This window comes from Hetaerina americana, unplaced genomic scaffold, assembly GCF_022747635.1.
Source record: "Hetaerina americana unplaced genomic scaffold, ioHetAmer1.1.p SCAF_2, whole genome shotgun sequence".
In the NCBI taxonomy this organism is placed as follows: domain Eukaryota; kingdom Metazoa; phylum Arthropoda; class Insecta; order Odonata; family Calopterygidae; genus Hetaerina; species Hetaerina americana.
In genome coordinates, this window is record NW_027286763.1 from 28,209,630 (window position 1) to 28,223,880 (window position 14,251).

Below are 14,251 nucleotides of genomic sequence, written 5' to 3' on the forward strand. Positions count from 1 at the left end.
GGCTGTCAGGATATCAACAAATGACATTTGAATGTCTGATATCAATTCATAAAGTTAGTACTTACAAGTCTTAAAACAATTGGATGATTCCATTACCAAAGATGTCTCAATTTAAAATGAATTTGACTGGAATTAATTAGGCCTCATTGGTGTTTTAAAATGTAAAAATATGGCATTTTCATTGGCATTTAAAAATTTTGGCAATGCAAAATATGCCATTATAGCACTCGCCCTGTGTGTGAGTATGTATGCCAGGATGAATTTTGTGAGAGTCATAAGTCAAAGGCAGTTAAACAGACTTATATGATCAAGTGGACAAAGAAGTCGCTGAATAATAGGTGGGCCATGGTCTCTCAGAATTTCAATGACTGCTCATATAGTCCATCCATCACATACACAATATATATCAACCACGGCTATGTATCTATTGAATTTACAGATATCATATAGTGTGTAACCAATGGGCATGGGCGATGACATATTAAATCTGACAACACCTCCTCTTTTATACTATTAAAATGTTTGCTGTGTGCCCACCTATTTTAAAGAGAAATGCTGAAAAATACCATCGGCCACCTGTGTTCTCCAACAGCTTTCAAATTTTGCAAGACTTTCAAGGCACGTGGTAGTTTAAAAATCAATGTTTCCAAAAGTTAACAATGCGGACATTTATAAGTTTTTATAAATTTAATGAAATGTTTATTAAGTAAGCATCTTTTTTTGCAAAATTAGCACATTTAATATTATTATGAATTGTTTATTTAGAGTTTTTATCTTTCTCTCACCTTACCACTCAAAGGCAAAAATATCATTAAACCTTTCCATTCTGATATAATTGTATTCTAAAAGGACTTCTTCTGCTCTCCAGACATAACTGGTGCCCCAACTACCACTGGAATCCTAATCAGTCACTCCAGGCTTGCCATCCAGTGTCCGAAGAGCTGAACCACCCAAGTAGGGACAGCACTCATGCCCAAGGCACATCTTGAATCCAAAATCTTCAGAGAAGCAGGCAAGTGCATTAACAACCTTACTAACTTAGCCCCAAAGCAAAGCATTTATTGAATTTATATGTACTCTGGTTGGAAGCGGGACAAAGATGCATTATAGATGCAAAGTGTCAATCATGGAAAGTAAAAATTAGCCTTAATGCTAACAATTTTTATTTTTTGCATTATAAAATTCAAGAGTGATGAATTGAATTGCGATATTAGGCAATGTTTTGTTCAGAGAGGTTAGAGATGTGGCCATGTTGACAAATTTTAGGCGAAAAAGTGACCAATACTTTTGAATTCCACTAAATTTCATGCAAGTAAAATGTTACTACAGGGAAATCAATGTGTAGTGGATTTGCAATTTTTCCATATCAATATATTCATAGTGGTCGTGACTTAAATGAATTTGGATTCCACATCATTGTAATGCTATAGAATCAGAGGTCCCCCTTGATTTGAATAACTCTATTCATGGGCAGTATGTTTTGAAAGGGATCAATTCAACAATAATCTTTGTAGTCTGTAGTTTTCATGAAATTAAATTTAGTTCTGGGAAAGTTAAAAATTTGCCTAACCATCTGCTCAGTTTCAATTTCTCTATAATATATTTGTGTACTTCTAAGAAGTGAACTACTCATTGGAAGGACGTGCAATGGAATCATAAGGAATAACTTTTGGATCAAGCAGGTTATAAAGGAAAAATATTGTTATACATCTGCTACATCTTTCAATGATTGCGTCAGTTCTAACCATCACGAAAATAAATTCATTATTTCTAATTCAAAATTAATTATTTCTAGCCAAATTAATTGAAACTATTTTTTTAATGTGTCATTTTCAAAGGTAAGAGTATTATGTAATAATATGATGATAGTTTAAAAAAGTTAGGCGCACTACAACAGTTATCCTGGTGGATACGCAACCTTCACTGTTTCTCATTATGTGCGCGCTGCATAACACCTCGGGGTAAAGTTTCATCGTATCTAATCGGGGCCGCTTACGTCCCACCTAGTCGACAAGAGACCCCACGGGGAGGAACGGGGAATGAGTGAGGGAGGGAGAGGTTGCAGGAGGTGTGACTCCACCCAGTCGGTGACTCAACGTGATTAAGGAAGTAATTATTTTGCAAAACCCTTCATTCACACAGTTTTCCTCGCTACATGTTTCGTGAAAAAGACATAACGTGACGCCGCGCTAGCGGGACGCAAAATAAGTGAAATTTCTCTGAAATTTAAATTAAAGGACTTTTAATGAAACGCGGTGGAGAATTTCATTTATTATAAACTAAGTACTTACGTAAACAAATTAACTATATACATGCATCCAAGCCCATGACACCCTCACGTTTCGGAGACGAGAATGACAACACATGGGCGAGTTTGAAAAAAGTTTGCTTCCCTGGTTTGTCCACGTGTTGAGAGAACAAATCAGAATCGAGTCACCATTGAACACAAAAGTATCCAAAGGAAGACCGAGGAAGAAGAAGCGGGGCGCGGCATGGCAGAAGACACTCTCAAGGCGATGAATATTTGAAGTCTCCGGAGCAGAAAAGCGTGAATGTGTTCATGCGCACGGTATAGTCGAAAGACACATGCGAGTCCAGGGTGCTATGGAAGAAATAAGTATTGGAGGGTAGTTTTCATTCGGTAACCTTAAAGCAGACTTTCCTTGACGATGCATCCTCGCGGTGGACGGGGAGAGCCACATTTTTCTCCCCACCGCCACCCACGTCTCCCTCCTCCTCATCCGTGGGGTGGAGTGGGGTCTGCCGCAAAAAGCGGCGCGGAGGGACAGCAAGAAGAGGGCGATCGAAACGTGGTGCACGTGCGCAGGAGCACGGTGCGGCGTAAGGACCCACCGTGTTGTGCTCCTCGGCGGCGAAGGGCGCTCCGCCGTCGGGACCTGCCGGGGGCGCCCCTTCCCCCCTCTGCGGGCGCGCATTGCGGCGCTGGCCTGCGTGCGTTGGGGGCGCGGGAGGGGGAAGTCGCCCCGTGAGCGGGACACTCTCGCCTCGCGCTGCTACCGCACTCTACGCACTAACGAAGTGAGATGGGGTGGAAATTGTTGTTACTCGGAAGAAGTGAAGTTGTTGCCGTGTATGATGATGGTTTGGGCTCTGACCCCAAGCAGTGATGCGTATCATCAAGGTTTCTGTGAAGTCGGTGGAGTGGAAATGAAGAAAGCCGCGATTTATCCTATAGAGGAGAGAGAGAGATAGAAGGTTTTCCGTAAGTCGATGGGCATATACATCCACTCGGCGAAGAGCAAATGCTAATGTTCACCTTAAAGTATGTGGAAAATTCCTGAATGAGGTCGTTTAGAACGTTATTAATTCCATTTCGAGCGTGGCGAAATAAGATGGAGGCCAAGTCTGTGTCAGTAAGGTTTTCTATTTGAGCTTTCGCCTTTTAATCAAACCTCCGCAATCTCTTTTTAAAAAGAAAAATATTAATTCGTTCATTTCATTAATGATTTATTGAAACAGGAGCCGAGTTTACACGTACAACGTCATATTCGGGTATAAAACTATGACTACTGCACCTGAAGATGACATTCAACTTTGTGTTTCTGTTCTTGTTTCAATAAATTTGTAATGTAATCACGGAGTGACTTTTTAAAATGAAAAAAAACTATAGCTTTATAATTCCGCTGTGTTTTATTTAGACATGGCTCATGTTTCGATTTTCGACGTCATCATCAGGTACGAACTCTTACAGATATCCATCTTTATATGTGTTACTCTTAGGTAGGAAGAGAAGGGATGGTTATAGAGGAAGGGGAGGTGAGGATGAAGTTTCTGTTTGGAGGTGTGTCAGGGAGGGATTGCGGAGTGAAGGTATAATAATAGTAATATATCTTTATCGTGGCGAATTGAGTCTAGTTAGTCCGTTCTTCCGCCTAAACCCTCATTATTTAAATGCATAAATACTACAACGATCTTTACAACAAAGAGTTTAGAAATTTTTGCTGTGGTAATAGAAAAATAAGAAAGAAAATATATTTTTTAAAGTAACAATAAGTCAAATAAGTGCTACATTTGGGAAAAATTGTGTCGAGTGTGTAATATAATAAATTTGTGGAGAAAGCGTAAGGATTGGGAATTTATATCCTCAACGAAAGAATCCACCGCAGGAAAACACCCACACAAGAAGGGGAGGTGTAAAATACCTGCGAAACCTACTGAGATAGGACTCGTGTGCGGATACCTAATAGCAGTACAAGGGTAATACATATCATGAGAGCTCACAGAAAAATTATAAACTACATTTAATTTAAATTACGGAATAAATATATACAAATAAAAGTAAATATATTAAATAACACTGTTACAAAAATATTGTTTCGAGTTAAAAAATACAAGAGGATGGGAAATCTTTTCCAAAACATGTATCTAGAACAAAACCGTAAAGATAAAAATTCAAAGGGAAAACAGGATTTTTTTATTTCGCGTATTAAAAATATATTGATTAGAAGATTCAGATATTAATAACAGTTAGGGATGCGAAATTTAAAAGGGTCAGGTGTGACTTAATAGAAGTTCTTGAAATCCACGTTGAAAAATAACTTCGCAGTTTTCCGTACATTTATGGGGATTTGGCAAGACACGTTCCGGTATGCTATCATTTCTTCATGTGCCACGTGACCAGGCAGATATGGAATTTATATAAGTAGGGGAGGGTGGGGAGTGGGAGGCGAGTGAGTTTGAGAATGGCGGAATCGCGGACCCGGCCAGTAGGTAGTAGATAGTTCAAAAAGAGGATCTTTTCTCTCATGCTTCAAATATATACACGATTGAAATTTCCCTTTGCCGACACGATACCAATTAAATAAATTCCCAATTCACTGATCTAAGTCACGGTTTTGCTGACATAGTACATTTTATTAAAGCATAGCTTTTTTCAAGCAGAGGGTAATAATCACCATAATTCTTTGCATAAAAAGCTAACTTTGAAAATATTCCGCCTTCACGAGTAACTTTAGTAGTAAACAACCTTCTTCAAAAATTTCCTATTAAAAATATATCATAAAATGAAAAGGTGGTCTTGCTATGGATTCAACTTTAGTTGAACCAACGCACGCACAAGTATCCAAGATTGAATCAAAGCCAATTTCATCGCAACAGTCCCTTGAGCTGCCTTTCTTATGAATACAATTTAGGGAATTGCATGGACTAATATGATCATAACGACTGAATAGGAGCCAAAGAAATATAATTTCATCCTCAACTAACTAGAGCTCTATTATAAATCGAATTCGATTTCGAAACGGAGCTTACTTTGCATCCGAGTGTTTGGCTTCTCAATGAAATACGGCAAAGGTGTATGTGCGACCTCCGACACAAACTCCCTTCGCACTATTTTCGAATTCGCGCTCGCGTGATAAATGTTTTGCATTTATGTATGAAATGTACAATTTTTATATAAAATAAATAGACTGTATTAATATTTTCAGTTTACCCGAAGTGACACTACTCCCGTTCAAGAGCAAAATTCAGGGTAGGGGGGCCAGTTCCTTTCCCTGTGCCGGTTATGGTTTCCCAGGAAGATCTGTTACCCGAGAAATCACTAGCTTGGGTGGAGCTGCAGGTGCCCAGAGTGCCTTGCCCGGGAATCGAACCCGGGACCCTCCGGTCATCAGTCCAACGCTCTACCCACTGGACTACCGTTCAATACTACTGGACTACCGTATATATATATATATATATATATATATATATATATATATACATATATATATATATATATATATATATATATATATATATATATATATATATATATATATATATATATATATATATGTGTGTGTGTGTGTGTGTGTATAAACTTATATGTTTGAAATTAGGCCGCAAGCTTCGTTTTGATGTTTTCATATGGTTTTTAGCAATTTTATTTTAAAAAACAACCACTTAAAGATTGAATCGACGTCTTATCATTCACTCATACGCGTACTCTATTTAGTTTATATGTACTAAATTTTAATATAGCAAAATTTAATGTTGGAACCTTTATTGTAGAAACAGCATGGCAGGAAATGACTCATCAAAGAAGAAATGTAGATGTTATAATGTGGATTATCTGAAGTACAGATTTAGAGGCACTAATAAACAAGCACATGCCTACAATGCATGTGCTTACCATGGGAAAGGGTGATTTCGAGTAGTAGTAGTTTTGAGGGGAGGCGACCGACAGCTAAGGTCATTTGCGCCATAGGGGATGGACAGGAAAGGATGAAGGGTGGAGAGATACCCGGCGTCGGCATTAGCCTACTCTTTACGAAAGGCGCCAAGGGGTCCGCAGTTTAACGTCCCATCCGACGGACGGCGTACTCCCTCAAAGTGCCCTCCACAAAGCACCTCAAGTAGGGATCGAGATACCTCTGAAAAATATTCAACACCGCCGGGATGGTGATTTCGAATGAGGCGATGAAACCTTCTTGACTAATTGACCATTTTAGGAAGATGCATCATGCAAAACATATCAATGGTGGTTTGCGTGCACCATACAATATTTCACCATTAATTGCCAAATCTGGAAAGCCACATACAATTGGTGAATAAATCATCTTACCAGCAGTAAGTGAAGTCCTGAGTACTGTTCTGCATATGCCACCATATGAATTTATAAAAATGTTTTCCTTAAGCGACACTTTAGCTCAACGACGAATAGATGAAATGGCTGAAAATGTAGAAGATATATTATGCAACATCCTGAGAACAACAGAATTTGCATTATAGTTAGACGAGTCAATTTTGCTAGGTAATGAATCTGTGCTTCTAGCTTACGTGCGCTTTATTAAAGATGAAAATCTATCCCAAGAGTTGTTGTTTGGAAGGCAATTAGAAACTGACACTAAAGAGAGTCAATATTTCGTATCGTATAGCAGTTCTTCTGGGGCAAAAAAATCCACTTTCTAACATACGTGCTGTTGCGACAGACGAGGCTCCGTCATTGACGTCGTCACCATGGCTTTATTGCATACTCGAGAAAATATGTACCAAATGTTTTTGCTATTCGTTGCGCCATTCACCGACAACATCTAGTTGCTAAAATACTGAGTGATCGCCGTCACAAATCCTTAAACATCGTAATTACAGCGGTTAACAAAACCAAAGCCCATGTACTTAATGATCGACTCTTTCGAGAGTTGTGTGATGAGAACGATGAAGATTTCCATCGTTTGTTTCTACACACGAAAGTTCACTGACTATCAAAAGGCAATTGTGTAAGGCGCTTCTACTATCTTTTCGACCCTATCGTGCAATTTTTTGAGGAAAAAGATGCTTTTCTCAGCAATCTTAAAGAGATAGGGAGTGACGTTACATTTTTGTCTGAACTATTTGCAAAGTTCAATGAAATGAATTCGCAATTATAGGGAAATGGTACTAACCTTATAAAGGCAAAATCTGTGGTGACTGTGCTTATTTCCAAGCTTTTATTTTAGCGCAACATAGAATGCCGCGAGTTCATCAATTTTTTTCCCTGCTTAAGCTAAAAGAGCAAACTGGAACAGGTGATGATGATTTGAAAGTCTTTCGCGACCATTTGCGACCTCGCATAAAAATATGACGCAGCGATATGAGGATCTTCTTTTGTTGGAATTTCTAGGCTTAGTGATAAATCCGTTTGTAGATATTGATGAAGTTGGAGTATTAGAGGGAGAATTAATTGGACTACTAAATGTCGTTGTATTCTGAAACCAAAGTTTAAGATAAATAATCAAGATTTTTGGTTACAGAGATGGTTTCCGATCGTTATCCTGCGTAATGGATGGTTGTTAAAAAACTCCTTGCATTTCCGACTTAATATTTGGTGGGAACTGGTATTAGTGCAGTCATTCAGCTTATTTCCAAGTAGAGAAGCATATTTCAGGTTTGTGAACGCGGTGATTTCAGACTCCTGCTAAGTAACATTAAACCGGACGTTGGAAAATTGGTATGAGGCTTATTCTTGCATTTAATGCGTTATGCCTGTATTCCTACAAAATCAATACAGCTCTTGATTATATGAATTATTAATGAATAATAGGATGCATTAGAAAAATATTGACTCCAAATTCATTTTAATAAATAGTTTTGAAAATCACACATCCTTACGCTTATACTCGATTTCCACGTTTTTCACTAGTAAACAGCTGAATTTGAGGTATTTAAAACCTAAAAAGTTTTAATTTGTTTTTATCTCTAAAATATGAACTCCAGTTGTTAAATAATGTCTCCGAACGTATTCGAGATTAACTTGAAAGCTGGCTATATAACGCGAGCTAAACATCATGGAATGAATTTAGGCGTATGTAAGAAAACTAAATTTCAAATTCAATTACGGGAATGCTAGTCTAGTTTGCCAACTTTGGAAATAATCGATTGACTCAGTGATTAAAAAACGATAGAAAGAATGTATGCCTACAGAATAAGTATAAAAAATGAAAACGAAACACGCATAAAAAGCCGTTAGCAGGGAAAATAAAAGCAATTAATCATAATGCCACCGTTGATACTACTCTTTGGAACGCTTCCTTTAAACAGTTCGAGGATGTTTCTCTCATATTAATATTTGCTCTACAATTTGTAGGTGGATACTGAAATCATTATAGAGAATTGACCCATAGCTACAGAATGGCCACCGGGAAACATTTTCAAAATTGCCGCTTCAGTCCAACATGGTAAAGTGTGAAACACTCAGCGTGCCATTTGTCCACTGGGTTCCAGCCGGTCGTATTCCCAGTACGGCGTAATCCGCGGGTAACCAGTTGTTTGCTTAGAAACGTTTTTGAATTTCCAGTCTAAGATTCAGCATAAAATGTTGTACTCAATAGTCCTATTCTTACTTTTAACCTATCCACAGTAAAAATCTTAATGTGAACCCGACAAAGTTCGCCTTGTCATAGCACATGAAACTTGAGCAATTATCATAGACTAATGAATTGAACGAACTCATTTGGGAGTAGAAATTTTCCAAGCGTGTTAAAAAACTGTGGTCTATATTTAACATTCATATTTCGACGTTATATGTAAGTGAAATAAACGCTGGAAAAAGTTAATTGTTGTTTCGTTGTCCGAAGATTAATTTCTTTTAAATGTTACAAAGTCATTTTTCATAACAGTATACATGCTTCGGCAATAATGCACAATATAGAATAAGAAAGTTTTATTCTGTTGAGGTTAATATAAAAATCGGATAAGCTGCATTCTGAGAAAATGAAGCATAAACACGAGTGCACATAATTGTGACACGTGCAGGAGTATTTTACATGGTTGTAATCATTAGGCATAGCTGTAATTGGTTTTCTGATTCATCTCTATTAGCACATCTGTATACTAGACATATTAATTAGGTAATTCACTCTTAGCATATGCGTCTTCTGTTACATTTACTATTGGTGGGACGGGTCGTACTTACGAGAGCGGACTCGATAGTCACCTCATCACTTTGTTTGGCGTGTTGTTCTCACAGATGGCACTAGTAGAAATCACGGAATGCGAATGCGTCTTGTCCACGTTACCCAATAACGTTCGGCCACACGACGGCACACGACTTATGACTTCGTGTTGCTTACGGGAATGAATATACTGGGTATTAGTCTACTAAAGACTAAATAAAAAGTACATTTGGCTGACGTTGCGGACATTCTCTGTTTTTCTTCTTTGGAATCCGATTACAAGCAATTCTATTCAGAGGTAAAACATAAAGATACGTAGTTTTATTTGTTGGTGCAATAATAATTAACATGGGTTATGCATTTTAAATGATAGTACTTCTGTCTTCTTTTGAATTTTATTGGTTACTTATGCAGCGCATTTATATTTACTCATAGGGCGTTTGAAATGAGTACTAGTTGGAGAAATTACTGTGTAATATGCACGTTCTTATGTTTCCAACTTTGGAGTATGAGCCAAGGAATCGCCGTAATGAGCGTAGACCTAGGAAGCGAATGGATGAAGATAGCTATTGTTTCAGTAAGTTTGCTTGTCATTAGTTAGAGATAAACTCACCCCTCTCTTAAAACCCGCCTACATTGTATTGTTCCCTGTCTTGTCAAATAATCTACTTGGATTATGGAGTGTGTTGGCAGTTAACAGACTTATCTTGTATTTTTCACTGAACAGCCGGGTGTGCCTATGGAGATAGCACTGAACAAGGAATCTAAACGGAAAACCCCTGTCGCCGTAGCGTTCAGAGACGGTGAACGGTCCTTCGGAGAAGATGCTGCAGCCCTCGGGGTTTGTATTATATAGATGCCTATGGAAGAATCGGTGTGATATGGTATGACCATTATCATTCATTTTTACGTCAGTTATTCATTGTGGCATTAAGATTGAATGGTGTGCGAAGGAATATTCGTCGAACAGCTGTCTGGCTTGTACGCTGGGCTTTAATAATAATGACTCAATATTATTATATGAACAGGTTCTCCCAGTGTTTACTCAGTTTGCTAATACATTTAGAATTTTTTTACATAAATGCGTGTATCTATTTATTGCCACAATAATAGTGATATTGTTACTTAATTAACCTGTAGTTGTGTCATATGGTTAGTTTAATCTATCTGTTGGAGCACTTATATGTTGATACATGCCAATAAAATAACTTAACTTGAATTACTAGTGACTCTAAATGTAAAATAGGCGCTTCTAAAAAAAGCGTGTAATGCTTTTGCAATATTTGATCTAATTAATTTTTCTGTAATACATTGAAGAGTTTACTGCTTCATAATTATTTTGAATCTCTTCAAATCATCACTTTTGTTTTATTCTGTTAAAAATTGATAGAAATTGTATTTTTTAAAACATAAGTTAAAAATTAGTTATCTTGAGTACCTTTACATTCAAAAGGAGAAGTTGAGAAGCAGCTCTTATAGAAATATAATTTTCTGCTTCTTTAGTTATGAGTAAGCTGTTGCAAACATAATAAACAGCGCTTTCATTGTAAACTGCATCATATAGGAGGAAGGGAAAAAAAATGCTGTAGTGCCCATCTGGTACACATCGTTTTAATCATTTTTTCAATGATAATTTGTCCAATGCCTGTCACAAACTATTTATATTTATTAATTCACCATGACTCTTGATGTGTGTTGGTGCCACTTTGGTACCTGCCCTCTGAATGTTAAGATCGTGGGTTGGGTTAGATTTTTTCTGTTGCAAAAATGACGTATTTATTCCCCAAGAGGAAATTTCCAGTGTTTACAAATTCATAGTAGTGTGTTCATCCCCACCCTGTGAACCATCAATTTTGCCATAGATATCACTTTAGGTGCCATTGTTTTAGGAGCGAAATGTTAGACATGAAACATTTACTTGAGAGAAATTGAGGAAATGGGACCATTGGAGTCACTTAACCTTTGTGGTCGGACAGTGAGCATCTGTGGACATGTTTACTTGTTGCCAAGGATCATTGATATTGCTGAAAAACATGTTTGGCAATAGAGAAAGTTACAAATAAACAGAAAAAGGTCCCCTGGTTTTCATTAATGATATTAACTCTATAAAGATACTATGCAGGCACTCATGGCCTTTTAACCCCTATATAGATTGCCATTCAGTATTTTGTCTGACAGATAGCCATAAGGTTGTGAAAAATCAATGCCCTAAATGAACAACTCTATTAAAGGTGGCCCCCAAGGGTGAGGACTTATATATTTAGGACATACAAACAGATATCCTCCAGAATTGAAACTTGCTCCAGTCACTCTGGAACAGAAAATCAAAATTTCATTCTCCTATTCAGTTGAATCAAAAGTTGATTAGGAATTTAAAAAAGTCTAAATTTGGCTCTTGGCTCATGGAACAGCTGTCCAGACTTGAAACTTCTTTTTAATCTATAACTTCAATTAAAGAAGAAATTATTGATTAACGCCAAAAGCAATATCTGAGAACTTAAGTAAATATTGATTACTCAGGTCAAGGATTGTGTATAGTCATTCAAAATAAATGAAAATGTATCCATACTGTGGCATAAATCATCCTACTTGTCATTCTTGCTTGTCATACATACAAATTCTTACATTTCTTCTTGTCATACTTACAAATTTTGTGGGGTTTCAGGTGTGATTTTCAACTGTTTGACCCTAATCTTTGTGGCCCCTGCTGAACCTGAATTAAGTAAGCCTTCATTGGGCTACTCCTAAACTGCCAATGAACCTTGCACAACACATGGTTTGTTGAATTATTGATTGAGTCATAGAGTAACCAAGACACTCAATGTTAAATTTCCATTGGTTGTTCTCAATAAACATTATCTAGAGAGTTGTAGAATCACTAAGGGTAAAAAGAATTGTCAACAAACCACCACAGGATGACAGTTTTATATGCTGGTGTGTGTTACACAAATTTGGATAGACAATGAAAGAACCTTATGCTCCTTGTCCAGGTCAGATTCCCAGCGAATGCATATGCCTATCTGCCACTTCTCCTGGGGCAAAAGGTCAACTCATCTGCTGTCCGCCTCTACAGGAAGAGGTTCCCATACCACAAAATTGTTGCTGATCCTGATCGTGGCACTGTGGTGTTCCAGCATGACAGGTATGCATTGCCCTCATGAATCATGTAACACGATTTGGTCTATGATTCTATATTGAATAGACTCGGCTAAATTATTATTTAAATGATGTATAAAATTGCCTTCATCAGTGAGGACAGTGACAGGAAACCTCTTAGATTATATGTACCACCTTTTATAAGGCACACAAATATGTATATTAGTCTTGGCAAATTTGGAACCCAGCCTGCTGGGCTTGGCAGTGGGTTAGGGAAGGCTTCTGCTGTTGTCATTGTATGTAGTCTTCATGAAGTGGAAATGCCAGCAGCAGCAGGGAAGAAGTCAGAAAAGGAGACTGAACCAGTTTGAATAGGGACTTTAAATGTTAGGGCCATGTTGAAGGCAGAAAATTTAGAAAATTCAAAGCGAGAGATGGGGAGAGGAAATATATGTATACATTTTAGGGCTGTGGATGACGAGATAGAAATAGAGCAGGAGCTATTGTTATAGAGTAATATATAGTGAAGGGAAGAGGGCCAGCTGGGAGTGGCAGAGTATTGAACAAAAATGTAAGAGGACGCATTGTTAACATAGAGCTAGTGAATGATTGAATATTATTAGTCGAGGTAAAATGTGTGCCAACGAACTAGTCAAACTTTAGGTCTCATACCAAGTACACTGGGAGGAAGAAATAGGGTCTAGGGTCAGGTCAAGGTGAGGTAGGGCACTACAGCATATCAACATAGCATGACTGCTGGGAGAAAACAATATAGTTCTACAGTAGACAGGGTATAATCATAAAAAATATCCCATTTAAGCAGCAAAGTAGACATATATTTTCTTAGAAAATTGCCTATGAATTGAGAGAGATATCAGTTAGACCATATGATAACTACAAGAACAGTTTATATGAAAAGAATGTGGAAACCATGATTTTCAGGGAAGAGATAAAGAAGTTAGATATGAGAAGGAAACGAAAGAATGTAAACTCAGAATAATGGGGAAGGAGTATAGATAGAAAAAGACATTAATGGAATGGAAAAAGGGATCAGGATATTGTGGTGGTTAATGTACTGGCTTCCCACCCAGAGAGGGCCTGGGTTTGAATTCCAGAGGTGGCAGATATTTTTCTGGCATCGTGATCTCTACTTGAGGTGCTTGGTGGAGGATACTTTGATTGAATATGCCATCCGTCAGATGGGGCGTAAAGCCGCGGATGCCATGGTACCTTTTATTAAGAGTAGGCTAATGCTGACGTCTGGTTTCTCTCCACCCGTCATCCTTTTCTGCCCATCCCTAATGGTGCAAATGACCTCAGCTGTTGGTCGCCTCCCCTATCAACTGCTGCTACTATTGGAAATATAATAAGGCTGTGGGTGTAGATAACATTTCTGTGGAATTACTTGAGGGTTTTTAATAAATATGTATACAGGAGTTTTATGGGCTGATTATTAGTATTCATAAGAGAAGAATTTGGCCGGAATATTTTGTCAGATCATTGTTGGTTCCTATTTCAGAAAAGGTAAAGGCAGATGTATGTGATGGCTATAGGACTATAAGTATTATTTCCCACGCAGCCAAAGTGGTATTTAGGATCATCAATAAGAGAATGTAGAGGAGGGCAAATACGAGGGTCATCCGGAAAGTAGTACCCGTTCGTGAAATAAAGACACAAAAGTAAATATTAACAAACATAAAAAATTTTATTTGAAAGAGGATACTTTAAACTACTTCTCAACATAATCTCCAAGCAAATTAAGGCATTTGTCATAACGTGTG

At 37.7% G+C, this 14,251-nt stretch overlaps 1 long non-coding RNA gene across 1 annotated transcript; it reads left to right on the forward strand.

The window, feature by feature from the left end:
• Positions 1–9,520: 9,520 nt before the first annotated feature.
• On the forward strand, positions 9,521–12,503 carry LOC139688065 (uncharacterized). Its single transcript, XR_011700725.1, has 4 exons — positions 9,521–9,672; positions 9,810–9,951; positions 10,102–10,215; positions 12,365–12,503. It is a non-coding gene; the product is annotated as an uncharacterized lncRNA (long non-coding RNA).
• Positions 12,504–14,251: the final 1,748 nt, after the last annotated feature.